Here is a 14367-nt window from a genome sequence, read left to right as displayed (position 1 = left end):
ACAAAAACCTTGTTCGTCCCTCTCCCTTTCTCTCCATCCCTCTCTCTCTCTCTTTGTGTGTGTGTGGGGGGGGGTCTTTCTAGTTCGCATGCATATATACACCTTCTATAGGTCTCTCTCGCACACTATGTATGATACTCTAGCTAGTCCAAGCTAGATATCTTGGGTGCACTCATCGTACACACACAGATTCCTTGGCTCTTTGCCTGTAACTCTCTCACGCACCACTATGTCGTCTCGGAGCTCTTCCCCCCTCTCTCAAACTCTCCATCCACTTGGGTCACACATACACATGCATATCTCACTCGTACTCAATAGGCCCATCTAAAACTCTATCTCTCCCCCTCGTTCTCTCTCCATCTCACACGCGCACACACACAATCTCATGCCCAGCTAGCCAAGTATGATGGTCTCTCACTCAATTGTAGGCACACACAGTCCCCCTATATGTATATGACTAGCTAATCTTAGTCTCCATCACAAACATATGCATGGTCTATCTCGATTCCTCTTGGGGCATCTTTCTATCGCGCACGCACTCCCTCGATCTCCCACCCATATAGTCCCCTCATGATCTCGACGGGATCTCTCTATCACAAACACACCCTCTCTCCCTCCCCATGCGTCCATGCCATCCATGTGTCCCTCTCGACCTTTGTTCCTTGTTGGCCACACCTCTATTGGACATGTGCTACAGGGGTGTCTCTCTCCGTTGCAAACAATCACACACTAGCTATCTTCGTGTATCTCCTCGCCTCGCTTTTCCATCTCGGAGATGCATGCGTGATATGTTCGCATAAGAAACGAAAAAACATACACTCTCTCTAATTTATCGTTTGTTGTCACTTGCTCTTTCACACACATACTCTTTTTGCACACTTACTCATTCTCCTTCACACGCACTTGATCTATCTCGACTGAGGCACTCTCCTCGGTCCATAGCATATAGATTTATTGAAAAGTCAAACATCACAAAGTTTGACCATGTACGTGGAGAAAAAGAATTACATCTAGTACGGCAAACATATACCATTAGATTCACCATGAGATGTAGTTTTGTATGATGTATCTTTGGTATTGTAGATATAAATAACATTTGCGTAAACCTGATCAAAGTTTCCAAAGTTTGACTTCTAAAAAATTTACATGCACTGCATTATCGAGCGGATTGAATATCTCTTTCCCCCTCTCAGCTATCTGACGCACCACTCAGCCTTATCGAGGCTCGTCAATCTCTCTCAAACTTTATTGGTCAGTTTGGTTCGTGACCTGACCCTCATGCCTTGATGGCCGGTACTGCCTGGTGTGGACGTGAGATGTAAAATATTTTTGCCTGGCCAGCCTTGTGTGGTGCTGAGGCGTTTGGTTCATGCCTGGGCCAGGCAAAGCATCAACGTCCCATCAATCAATCCATGCATCAATTATTTAATGCTAATATCCATCCATGTTGCTGTTAGCCTCGTGGCCACACGACCAGGCACGACCAGGCGTTCGAAATCGGTCGCCTGGGCCAGGCTACTTGCAGTGTCTGGAGTTCAGCCAGGATAATTAAAGTGCAAGGGAACTTAGGCCAGGCGGGCTTTCTTTTTCACAAGGGTAGCAACCAAACAAGCGTGCATGAAATCCAGCCACAACCCCAGGCTAGGCAAAAGATGCTCAGGACGCAAGACAAACTGGCCTTATATCTCCATGGTTCACACATACACATGTCTCGCTCGCACTATACATATAGACCCATCCAACACTCTCCGCCCTTGATCTCTCTCCATGTGACACGCACCCCCCTAAGTACCATATCCCTCAATCCATCATAGGAGCAAGCACTCCCCCCTCCTAAGTATGATTATCTCTTACTAGCCAACAAGAACACACATATTGTCTCCTTCCATCCATACGTCTATCTCGATATCTCTCGGGGCATCTTCTATCGCGCACACACCTTGTCACTCGATCTCCCACCCATGTAGTCCCATCACGATCTCCAGGGGATCTCTCTATGACAAACATACACTCTCTCCTCCCCATGTCTGCATTTTCTCCTTACGTCTCTCTCGACCTCTCTCCCTTGTTTGTCAGACCCCTCTTGGCCACGTGCTAGGGGTCTTGCTCTCTCGGTTCCAAACAACCACACACTCTCTCCTCACATTGCCTCCGTTGTCAAAGATGCATGTGTGATATGTTTGCATAAGACACGCACACTTTTTCTCTACTTTTATCGTGTGTTGTCCATGTCTATTTCACACACGCACACACACTTTTTTCACTCACTCACTCTATCTCTCTCTCTCTCTCTCTCTCTCTCTCTTGTTAGGGACTCTGTCACGTCCATAAGCATATGGATGTTTTGAAAAGTCAAACCTCAGAAAATGTTTGACCAGGTATATGTGGAGACAAACATTTACATCTGGAACGATCATTAGATTCATCACAACATGTACTTACTTCATACTATCATTTATCTTTGATATTGTAGATATAAGTAATTTCTTTATAAACTTGGTCAAAGTTTCAAAAGTTTGACTTAAAAAAATGTTGGAACTACATTATCGAATGGAGGGAGTAGCTCTTTCTCTCTCTCTGCTATCTCTCACGGGCCTCCCCTCTCACTCGAACTCTCTATACCGACGAATTGTATGCTCACTGTGTCAGTGTATAGCTCCGTATATTGTTTAGTTGACCGGTCAACCAATCCACATGCTGCCTTGTCAGCTCGTGTTCTGTATCTTCGTGTGCCGGCCCATGTGGCAGTGGGTGAAAATAAGTAAACTAGAGGCCCGTCTGACACGCGGTGAAGTAAACAAAGTTGAAACCACTCGGGGTAGCACCCCGCACGCTAGTAAATTGAGGGCGCACTGAGGATAAACTTCTTGCGCGCGAAGGAAGAACTCGCGCATAATTCACCACTGCACGGCGGCATGCACAGAAAGACGCACAAGCGCACACCCAGCACACAACACACACCAGCACACGTGTACACCGGCGTCGCCGCCGGTTGAGATGGACGGCGAGGAAGCCAACAAGCAGAGGCGGCTCGAGCCAAAACCACATCCGGCGAGCCTGGACTTCGTCAGGAGCATCCCCGACGACACGCTGCTCGTCATCATCGGCCTCCTCCGCACCAAATCTGCCGTGCGGACCGCCCTGCTCTCCCGGCGGTGGCGCCCCCTCTAGCGCTCCGTCCCCCTCAACCTCACCGTCGACAGCTGCCTCTACGACGGGGATTGCAAACGCATGGTTGCAGTTTCCAAGATCCTTTCATCGCACCCTGGGCTAGCCAAACGCCTTGACATCTGCATGTTCAGTACCAACTGCAAGGTCCAACCCAAGTTCGACGAGTGTTTCTTATCCCCCACCCTAGATCAGCTCGAGGAGCTCAGCTTCGAAGTTGGATGATGTCGCTCTTTGCCACCGTCCGCACTCCGCCTCACGCCAACGCTGTGCCGCGCCAGCTTCAGCTCATGCTATCTTCCCCATATTAATGCCGCGCCCGCTCTTCTTCTCCCTCAACTCAAGCAGCTCGACCTCTTCGACGTTCTCATCTCGAAGAAGGCTATGGAGCACCTGGTCCGCAGCTGTACCGCGCTCGAGTACGTTCGTCTTGAGCAGATCCACGGGTTCATTAGCCTCCACATCACCTCGACGAATCTCCGATGGATTTATGTGTCTTGCTAGCCCCGCAACAAGACATCAATTGGGAAGACATAACTCCAGCTGTTCCACGTTATGGTCACTGAGAATGCGCCTTTCCTTGAGAGATTGCTTGTATCGGATCTAGAAGGTCCAACAAAAATCAGGGTCATTGAAGCGCCGAAATTGACAGCGTTGGTGTACTTGTCTGCCAAATTCTCCTGGTTTACTCTTCCAATTTTGTAGTATCAAAATTTGACCATAGATTTAACTGACAAAATGTTAATGCATGTCACTAAGAACTATATCATTGGATTCGTATTTGAACATAATTTCAAATGGTGTAATTTTTAGTGACATGCATTGGCATTTTCTTAGGTAAATCTATGGTCAAAATTTTACACTAAATACGAGGTAGTATTACAAAAGTGGGCTCTGTAGGCCAAAACATGTGCCAAATTCACTTGTGATGCATTTGGCAACGATGCCCCTCCATTGCTCACCTGGTGTCTCAATCTGGATCACCTACTTTGCTCCGGTGCCAAATTAACTCACGCAATGAAAAAACACTACGTGGGAGAGAGAGAGGACTGACGCAATAAAAAACACTTGTTTGGGAGAGTGAGAGGCTGGTGTGGTTGGTTTGATTGATTTGTTTATACATGTGGGTCTGTGTTCATAGCGGTGCCAACTCTCTCACATCGCGAGAGCGGTGCCAAAATGTTTTGATTTGACATCGATGCGTGTTATGTGGCATACTTTTGCGAAATATGGCATCGACCACATAGTGGAAGGCAACAAATGGCCAAGCTCTTCATGTGCTCCTAGTTAAATGAGAGGAAACAGAAAGAGAGAGAGAGAGAGAGAGAGAGAGAGAGAGAGAGAGAGAGAGGGAGAGAGAGAGAGAGAGTGAGTGAAAAAATATCACTAGCCAGCCAACCCTATTGTATGAGCGAATGATATTGGTACCTCTTGATGACACGGCAATCTTATGCAGCCAGCTGCTCTAATATGTTCTCTTCTTTTGCAGATAAAAAAAGACCCGAAAGTGAAAAATGTGCTGCACTATAACAATCTCATTGAATGCCTTGATCTCCATCTTACAGAAATTGATTTGATCGACTACCGAGTCAGCACATCTGAGATTAAATTGGCCAGGTTCTTTGTTCTGGAGGCAAGTGTGCTCAAGGTAATGAGGTTTGGCGTTCTCTGGCGCAACAATGAATGGCGTGCTGGTCACCGCAAGCGTCTAAGCCTAAATGACAAAGTCTCCGCAGAAGCTGAATTTGTTTTTGAAACATCAAGTGGCCAGAGACTCGAAAACTTATTTGCCCATTAGTGACTTGTCAGGGAGGTGGATTTTAGTTTGTACAATAATGCTGCATCCACCTAAAGTAATGAAAGTTCTTACGTAAACTTCCTAGTAATTCCCTCTTCGTAGGTGCAGCATTACTCCTAACATTTGTAATATCAGTTTGAAACTTGTAATATTGCCGTGTCCTATTCCTGCGCTTTCAAAATCCTGCGAATCAAACAGGTCCTGAGTTGGTGATGATGGTGTGCCTTCCATCTTTCACCAATAGCCATCGGATCTAGATCTGATGCATACAAACCAAGCTTCTCCGTTTTTGCAAAAAGATGCCCGCACTTGTTACCTATTTACAAACAACTCCTTGTCTCTCACAATCGGCCTCATCTCCTCCCCACCACATCTAGGAGTAGAAGGCCATGAAAAAATTTGGCGCGATGGCCGCTGCCGGAGCCGTCCACCCCCAATCATGGTGTTCTGTGCAATGCATGGGCATCTACACACGGGAAATTATGTCGAACAAGGCTAGTTGTAAGCAGGATAGCTCTACAGCCATGATGATAGTGACTACAGATGGTGAGGCTGACTATGGTATGCCGAACACGGCACCTATACTCAGGTGTCCTCTCCGGCGCAGGGTCTTGTCACTTCACTATGAGGAGCAGCACGTAATAATTTGACCAACAGGTAGTACAGTGCTAGTACTCCTACTACTACGCTAGACCCATGGAGGCGATGAGCGCGAGCATCAGCCGGTTGTGCCAGATGGTCCACGATGCCGGCTTGCGGCCCAGCACCGAGGAACGTCTCCAGGTAGTATTGATTGAGGCCGCCAGGGCGAGGGGCCGCTTGGACGACAACTTCGTCTCCTTGTTCGACGAGGTCCTCGTCGGTTTCCTTGACAAGTTCACCGTCGTCAAGAAGCTTGCGGACGACTTTGACATAAGCCTCCAGCCGACACGCCCAGGCTCTGCTATGCCCGCCACCCTCAACGGCCACTATGGTAACAACCTCTTAGACGCACTGGTGGCCCTGCGACTGCCCGCCGTCGCGCCGGAGAATGTCCACCTCGAGGTCGCGCTCGCCGCGCAGCGCCTGGCGCAGCAAGACACCATCGACATAATCACCCACGTCTACGCGCAAATCATCCACAAGGACTACTACATGCAAGAGCAGGACAATAGGACGCTGGCCTTCTTGGAGCGCAGGGCAACCTTGGACGACACTGTTCAGAAGCACGTTGAGCTCGCCGCCAACGCCGCTGCTCCTCACACGTCGGTTGGTGACCCGGCGCACTAGGGCAAGAGGATGTCGTTGAACATTGATGGATCCGTATGTATTTTTATCTTTCCGTCAAATCCATGTAGTAGTATATGATACTACAGTAATTATCTTACCTTTCGCATCAACTTCATAATTTTCGTACGTACTCCATGCATGAACGACGCCAGAACCAAACTTCTCATTACGCAAAATCGTTATTTTCTATATATCGGTCACGCCATGGAGTAGAACCAAATTTTACAAGTTACCAGTTCAAAAGGAAAAGCCTGCCGTGTTCGCGTCGCACACCCACACGGTTGGTCCGGCATGCTGCTCAAGCGGGAATGCGTGCGGTGTTGCATTTTCACTTACAAGTGGGACCGCACTTGAGCAAACCGACTATTGGCAAACCCCCACCCCGCCCATCGTGTGATGGCTGAGAAAACAGGAGGGAGAAGAGATGGATGTAGCACGAACTCCAAGAAAATTGGTGTCGGATGGGACTCGTGTGGGTGGCGTGTGCCGTACTGCTAGACGTGAATGCTAGTTAGAGCAAGTACAATAGAGCTGAGTCAGCGGGCTATAAAGAATAAACTAGTATATTTGTGCTTAGTTGGAGGAAAGAGAAAATGAGAGAGAAGGTAAGTGGGCTCTTCGTGAAGAGCCAGCTCTAGCACGTGCTCCTAGGCACTTTGTGAGAATGAAAAGCGGGTCACATAACAAAAAAGTATTACGCTCTTTTGATCTACTATTGTACATGTTGGCTATAAAATAAACTATAGATGACATGGCATTGTCTTATAGCCAGCAACTGGCTATACTATTAACCATGCTCTTATGGCCCATGCGACCCCACTATATCGAGCCTATATCGAGGTATGTAGAACAAATTTCCTGCAGTCCGTGCTCAGCCCTCCTCTATCCCTCTTCTCAGCCAGCTAGCGGACGCGCGGTGCCCATCATCTGTTTGCTCACATGCGGCCCCACATGTCAGTGAAAACGGAAGAGGACCCACTGAACCTGCACATCTTTCACCTCGATGTGCTGGTGATGAAAAACAAATCCAATAAAGATCTTCAGTGGCTGCTTTTGGAGTTACTCAAGAGTAGTAAGATTCTATTTATAGTTTAACCCAAGATGCACATCTCGTGGCTTCAACTACCACTCTATTTTCTTTCATGACACGACCTGGATGCTGGATGTCCCTTGTGTCGGCAAAAGGAGGAAGAACCTAACCAAATCTTCGGTTCTGCTCTCGTATTAGACTAGTTGTGCTAACTTAAAAAATTTATTGTGTACTCCCTCCGTTCCAAAATACTTGGCTTCCATTTGTCCAAAAATGGATGTACCTATATACTAAGACATGTCTAGATACATATATATTTTGACAAATAGAAGGCATGTATTGTGCAACGGAGGGAGTAGAATGGATGCACGTTTTTGTATTGGGAAGAAGAGTACATCCATATATTGATAGAGCGCAATTTAGTAGATGTTCTATCACTTTTAGCTAGCACAGACGCAAGATCGAGCCTCCGCAGATTAACAATGAATGCATCGAGAAGGCACTAATCCAACTTACAGGAGTAGTAAAATTTATTCTTGTGGTTCTTGTTTTCTTTGGTCTTGCTTTTCTAGTCAAAATTATCATTGGAGTTCATGCAAAACGGAGGTGCGTTTGGGGTCGTGCGTTGGGGTTGGCCTTACAAGTGGGACCGCAGTTAAGGAAACCGACTATCGTCAAACCCCTACCTCGCCCGCCACGCGATGGCTGAAGTTAGAGAAATGATGAGGTTTAACAGATTACTCTAGCACAGACTCCAAGAAATAATATGGTGTCAGATGGAGGTCGTGGTGGTGGCGTGTGCCGTACTCCTGGACGTGAATGCTTGTTCTGGCCCATGCCACCCTACTACTCCTACTACTTACTCCTACTATATAGTACTAGTATCGAGGATTCGAGGTGCTGGTTACGTACAGCGAACACATTAACATATGGCTACAGTAAAAACACCCGCCCAACGCGCGAAGCATGTGAAGCTAGTACAAATAGTGTACTACTATTGTTTATTGGCCTCATCCGATAACCTGTTGCAATGCACGTACAATTATGTATTTGGAAAATATTTTTTTGCCTCGTCGGACCACTCACTCAGAGAAGCGACTCGAAAGCCATTCATAAATTTAGTAAGTTTATCACAAGCATATCATTTTATTACATACAACAGGTCATCAACCCACATCGACAATGAGGATACATTATAAATACTAAAGTTTTCACCACACAACAAATAACATGCAATGAAATGAACTTCAACTCAACCATTCCTCGACATTGGAAATGCTTGCTTTGAACCACAAGTGATTCTCTGGGACGGGCCATCGATTGTCGATCTGGAAACCAACGCAGGACTGATCATCCAGGCTGAAGCGGACTACTATATCCCTACCTGGGTAGGGAACCACACAAATGTCCGAGGTATAGACACAGTTGCTTCTCATAAATGGAACTATTAACGTTGTGTCAACAGCAGTTGGATCGCCTTTCACCATCATCGGATAGTTTTGTCCAAGGAAGAGCAAGTTTTCTCCAAGACTATCAATTCTGTACCAGGGAGAAGGAGTTGGCGCTAGCACACTAGTATCCATCCCGAATACCATGCAACGGGTGTTGGAATAGGTCTGCAGAGTGCGCCCATGGGAGACTACACCTGCTTCCTTAGAAGTAACATCATCAGTGGGCTGTATACACAAAAGAAGAGGTGATCCATCGGAATTAGTTGCCAGGCGCCACAGAGTATATGGGCGCTGCTCGTCCTCATGCTCGTGATCATCACCATCGTCATCTCCCCCTTGGTTATAAAAATTTTCAAGTATAGGTGGTGGGATGTTCACAGGACCTTGGAAACACAAGAAGAAGGTTAATTAGTAAAGGGAAACTTGCTAACCCGCATGCATGTGGATGAAACAATTATAATTATGGTGGAAGACAAATGTACCAAAACCATGAGGATGCCATGCAAAAACAGTGCCACTAGTGGTGGAAGCAAACACAAGGCCCTCATATTGAATTGCATCACAGTACTCATCCGTGTACAGAAACTGATTTTTGAGCAATGTCCATCGAGTCGAACCACAAAGGACGGCAACAAGCTTGTCGAAGATAGCAATAACTTGATAGTTGTTGTAATTCCAAGAGCGGTTGGGAACTTGACAAATTGCTATCTTCCGTAGAAGACAGTCACCATGATCGTATTTGAACGTGCGTACAATACCGGTGTGCTCAACCTCTGGGCAGTCTGCTGAGATTTTTGGAAGTGGAACCTGGTCACGAGTGTAGACATTCACAAGTTCCCACTCGCAGTTGGACCCAATGTAAACAACCCAATCTCCATTTGCACCCGCCCAAGCCTTGCCCTCAAGCGATGGCATCTTAACATCATACGTATCATTATCAAGCGGCATCAACTTGCACAGGGCGAGGCCTCCGTCGTGCCGGTGCCACTCATCATCAGGGTCACGGCGAAGAAGATAGGGGAGATCAAACCGCTCCTTGACTCTTGGGTTCTTTGTAATGATGTTATTAGTTGAGTCAAGAATGGGCTTGAACGAACCTGCCATGCTAGCCGAGGTGATGACATTGCACCGATCAATGAGTTCCTCCACCACGTCATCTTTCAGATTGGGGCAAGAATAACGGGGTCGTTTCTGGCCTGCTCCCTCCATGGAGAAGATGATCGAACAATGGCAGAAGAAAGGGTGAAGGGCTGAAGGAAAATGGAGGAGGGAGAGGAAGAGCATGCGACAGAAGTTCCAAATCGAGAGGGAAAGGCGAAGAGTCGGAGGACGGTTGCGAGTTTGCCACGGTTCACGAAGAGGCGCCCCGGCCTACACGTCCGTTCGGAAATACTCCTACTACTCGCCATTGTCTCACTGATATGTTGGAACGGGACCACATGTCAACGAAACATGGTGTGTAATTTCTCGTGCAAAATGCGATCTCGCCGCGTTGGCCCGAGGTGCCGCCTTAGTTATCGACCTTTATTTTTTTAATGGCGTGCCGATCAGTTTTGAAGCACGACTAACTGGTACTGTACGCAGAGAAAATATAAACTACTCTACCACTACTCCACCTCCAGTACTAGTAGTATAAAAAAGATATATAGGCTGGAGCTTGAGCGCTTTCTTGCTAAGGGCTGCCCACTTGCTTCACACACTACCACCCTCTATCCAGATCTAAAAAAGACGGCCCCTCTCTCCCTCCTCACCGGTGGTCACAGATCCGCCGGGGAAGAAAAGGACGTGCAGCGTTGACGCACTCGTCGTCGGTGAGGGAGGTCACACACTAACGACAAGACCATCGTCTCTGATCTAAAGCCCGCGCGGGGTGGCCTCCGTCCCCAAGCTTGCTGCCGTAGTGTGTGTGGAGGACGACGACCACGAGCGAAGCCACTTCCCGCCGACCCTCAGGTATGCTACCTCTTTTCGAACCATAACCTTGTTCTATTGCCCCATCTGCCACGTCGTTGCATGTGGATCTTTTTCCACTCCACCATCTTCCCAATTTGCTATCCTCTGCTCTCCTGGCCACGCAGACGAAAACCATAATTTGCACTATTAAAGGAAACCCCACTTCATGCAGACTAATCCATGTCTGGGTTGAATAAGGAAAAGAAGGGAGACTGTACTGTCCAAGAGAGTAGGCATCGAACCCACATCTAGGTTGAAAAGGGGAAAATCAGTAGCTAAGGAACGAGTCTCATGTCTCTTGGTTGAAGAAGGGTAGAAAGGCATGAGAACGCAATAGAGAATGACCAGGTCGATCGGTTTGTTGTCCTCGCATAGGAAAAATGTGGCTAGAGAGAGCAAAAATGGGACGTAATCCACATATGCTGCCTGGATATTTGTTGCTCTGGGCAACCATACCTCCCTCACCACTCTGCGTCCGTGGAGGTACGTCATACTGGTGCGCCCACTCGCCGAATGGGCCTCCCGTGCTCTTATTGCCACTTTTTGTGCTGTTAGTATAACACCAGCAGTCAAGTCAAGCAATGCTACTGCTAAAGTGGTGCCACATTTAACTAATGCCGCTCTCAGTATAATGCCACCGATAAATTTAAGCAATGCCATTCAATGTCACTGGATTATTTCAGGGTTAGCTGTTGATTGTGGATGTATTAAAGATTTTTCAGCTAAGGCACTCTAATGTTGTTGCACAGCCAGCATACCAACGATGAAACTTGTTACTACCTTTAGATTTTTGCATTGTTAATGCTTATAGATTACATACCTCACTTTCATGAGATAAGTTAATTTTTTTGTACAGTGTCACCAAAATGCCAAGGCGCTGATGTCATTTTATTTTGGTTAAACTGCACAGACAATTATGAAGACAAGAGGAATGGTCAAGAGTGGGAACCTCCTCCTCCGGTTGTTCTCTTGATTTATTCGATCAAGTTTTTATGTTTGATCGATTATCAAGATTGGGATAGAAATTTTTAAGGTCCCCCCGAGTTCGAAATGATATTTACCTTGGAGGTACTTGGTTTGCAATTTTTTTATACTGTCATTAGTTAATAATGCTAGTTACCTTCATACTTTTGTATTTGGTTTAATGCTCATGCAGAGCTAGTATACCAATGTTGAAACTTGTTACCTTTACATTTTGTATTATTAATTCTTATAGAAACCTTCCAATGCTAGAGTTTATTGAAATATGTTCAGTAAAACCATTGTATTGTACCTTGTAATAAACTAACTACTCTACTGTTGCACTAGCCACTGGATTAGTGTATATTTGTAGTATTTGAATGGTGTTGCATTAGCGTATGGACATAAATAAAGTGTGGCAAGCTTTCCCAGATATGTGCTCAAGAAAACTACTACCTGTTTTTCTAAATACTAGACGTTTGGGTACATTAAATTGAACCGTGAGAACGTCTTATATTAAGGAACAAAGGGTGTAGAGTTCACTCAAATTATCCCGGTAAAGCTAGTCACACCTTTGTTAAAATTAATGTTCATTATGTTATCGGAGGAGGTCTGTATGTTTGTCTCTAATGCCTGTCGACTACATACCTGACATCATGATGTAATGTTAAGTCATTTCCTTTTGTACAATGTCACTGAATTGTTAAGGCGGTGATGGCATTTTATTTTAGTAGAACTGCACAAAATTTGCTTAAAAGAAGAGGAAAGGTCAGGAATGGCTCAGTTTTTCAGAAAGAACTATGTATGCCTTCCTGACATTAGCCAGTGTTGCTTTATTTATTCGTTCAAACAGGTGGTTAGAAACAGTCTTGCTACCTTTGCCCATTATGTAATTGGAATGCTTATATTTGTGAGTCTATGCTTCAACTAGTGCCACTTTTAGAGTAATCACACTTTCAATATCTATGCAAACAGGGATGCTTGATTTTAGTGGAACTGCACAAAAAGTCCAACTGGTTCAACATTAGGAGCATGTTTTTTTCCAAACCTTTATATCCAATTGGTGGCACTATGAGCTGTTCATTACAAAGGTACATGGTTTTCTACTATCTTGCTACTCTTTTTGTACTGTCATTAGATAGTAATATTAGTGGTTTGCATGTGAATTTATTGGCAGGGTGGACCTACATTGGAGGTGCAGGACTAAATGATTGGATGCTCAATTTCGGTTGTATTGATTTCACCTCTTCCATCACTGGGAACATGGATATCCTTGTTCTAGTGAAGAATAGGCGCTATATTTCTGCTCTGAACCAGCAAATCAATTCAGTATGAAATTGTCCAGGGCAAAACATAACTGTATCAGATTGTCCAGTGCAGAACATGACAGATGCTAAGCAGAAGAGACATGTTTAAGCCGAATATACAAGGTGTGGTATTTGTGTAGACAGAGATGTCTGCCCGTTGCTATTTGGCAAACAAACAAAGTGTCCTCAATTTTGGTTGAACTGCACTAGAGAATAGTATAGTCACTGCATGCAGTGCCATTTGAAAATAGACACAGAAAGATTGGATTGTCACTTCATGGACTGCAGAAAAGTAGTATTGTACTATTTATTGGCCAACACTAGGTGCTTCATTTCTTTTGTCTGATTATACAATGGGCATCATTTTTCCTAAGTTAAAGTTTGTATTCCAAAAATAGTCTCGCGGTGTGATCGAGAGAAGACCAAATCATATTGCAGTGGATGTTCCTCCATCATGTGTGGTTCATTCTCATGGTTCCAGCTGTTGGTGAAACGACTTACGTTTGCAAGAGGAATTGTAGACTTCACAAACAAATTTGTCTTTCAGTCTGTACTAGATGTTGGCCAAGAGAAGCATCCATGTTAGTAGGAAGAACAGATGTTTTTTCTAGATCTCTGCTTTTGGAGCTACATATTTGTATATGATCTGTGAATCATTGAGATGCATTAACATGTTGATCTTATGTATGGGAATCGTACTAGTTAGTTTTACTTGCGAAGCAAGATCCGAAGTGGCTGATCTTTGCTTTTGGAGCTACATATTTGTATATGATCTGTGAATCATTGAGATGCATTAACAGTTACTTATTTCTGTTCGCTCAGTGTTTACAAGTTACTGATCGATCACTAGCTAGCCTACAAATGCGCTCCTGGCAGTTTTATTTCCGACGCAAGATGCAAAGTGGCAGTTTTTTGAATAAAAATACCTACCTCTGAAGAAACTGACAAGCTACACTATCGATCCTACATGGATAAAAAGGCCTACCTCTGAAGAAACTAACAATCTACACTATCGATCCTACACGGATAAATAGCGGATCACGCACGTACTACCTCCTTTCCGGTTTGCAGGGCTCAATTCAAGAAACGACCTACTCGATCCTACACGAATAAATAACGGATCACGCACGTACTAGTACCTCCTTTACGGTTTGCAAGGCTTAGTTCAAACCTCTCACCAACCAAGGTACTCCCTCCGTCCGGGATTTATTAGTCCCGTGAGCAAAGCAGCAAGACCAAGGCATGGCAATAATTAACGGCATGCAGAAGTTTAAGCCTAATTAATTCCAGCGATTTAAGTGGGTGCATGCGTGCCCTCGGCTACGACTCATTGCATGCTGCTTCGCGTACTACCTGCGAGCGATTCTGAGTGCTTGCATGCAGCCGGCCATAATTAAGGCAGCTAACTGATGCAAAAAAAGATACGCTTTA

This window comes from Triticum dicoccoides, chromosome 1A (assembly GCF_002162155.2).
Source record: "Triticum dicoccoides isolate Atlit2015 ecotype Zavitan chromosome 1A, WEW_v2.0, whole genome shotgun sequence".
NCBI classification, from domain to species: domain Eukaryota; kingdom Viridiplantae; phylum Streptophyta; class Magnoliopsida; order Poales; family Poaceae; genus Triticum; species Triticum dicoccoides.
The sequence above is the reverse complement of the archived record's forward strand: the minus strand, read 5'-3'. Positions refer to the sequence as shown.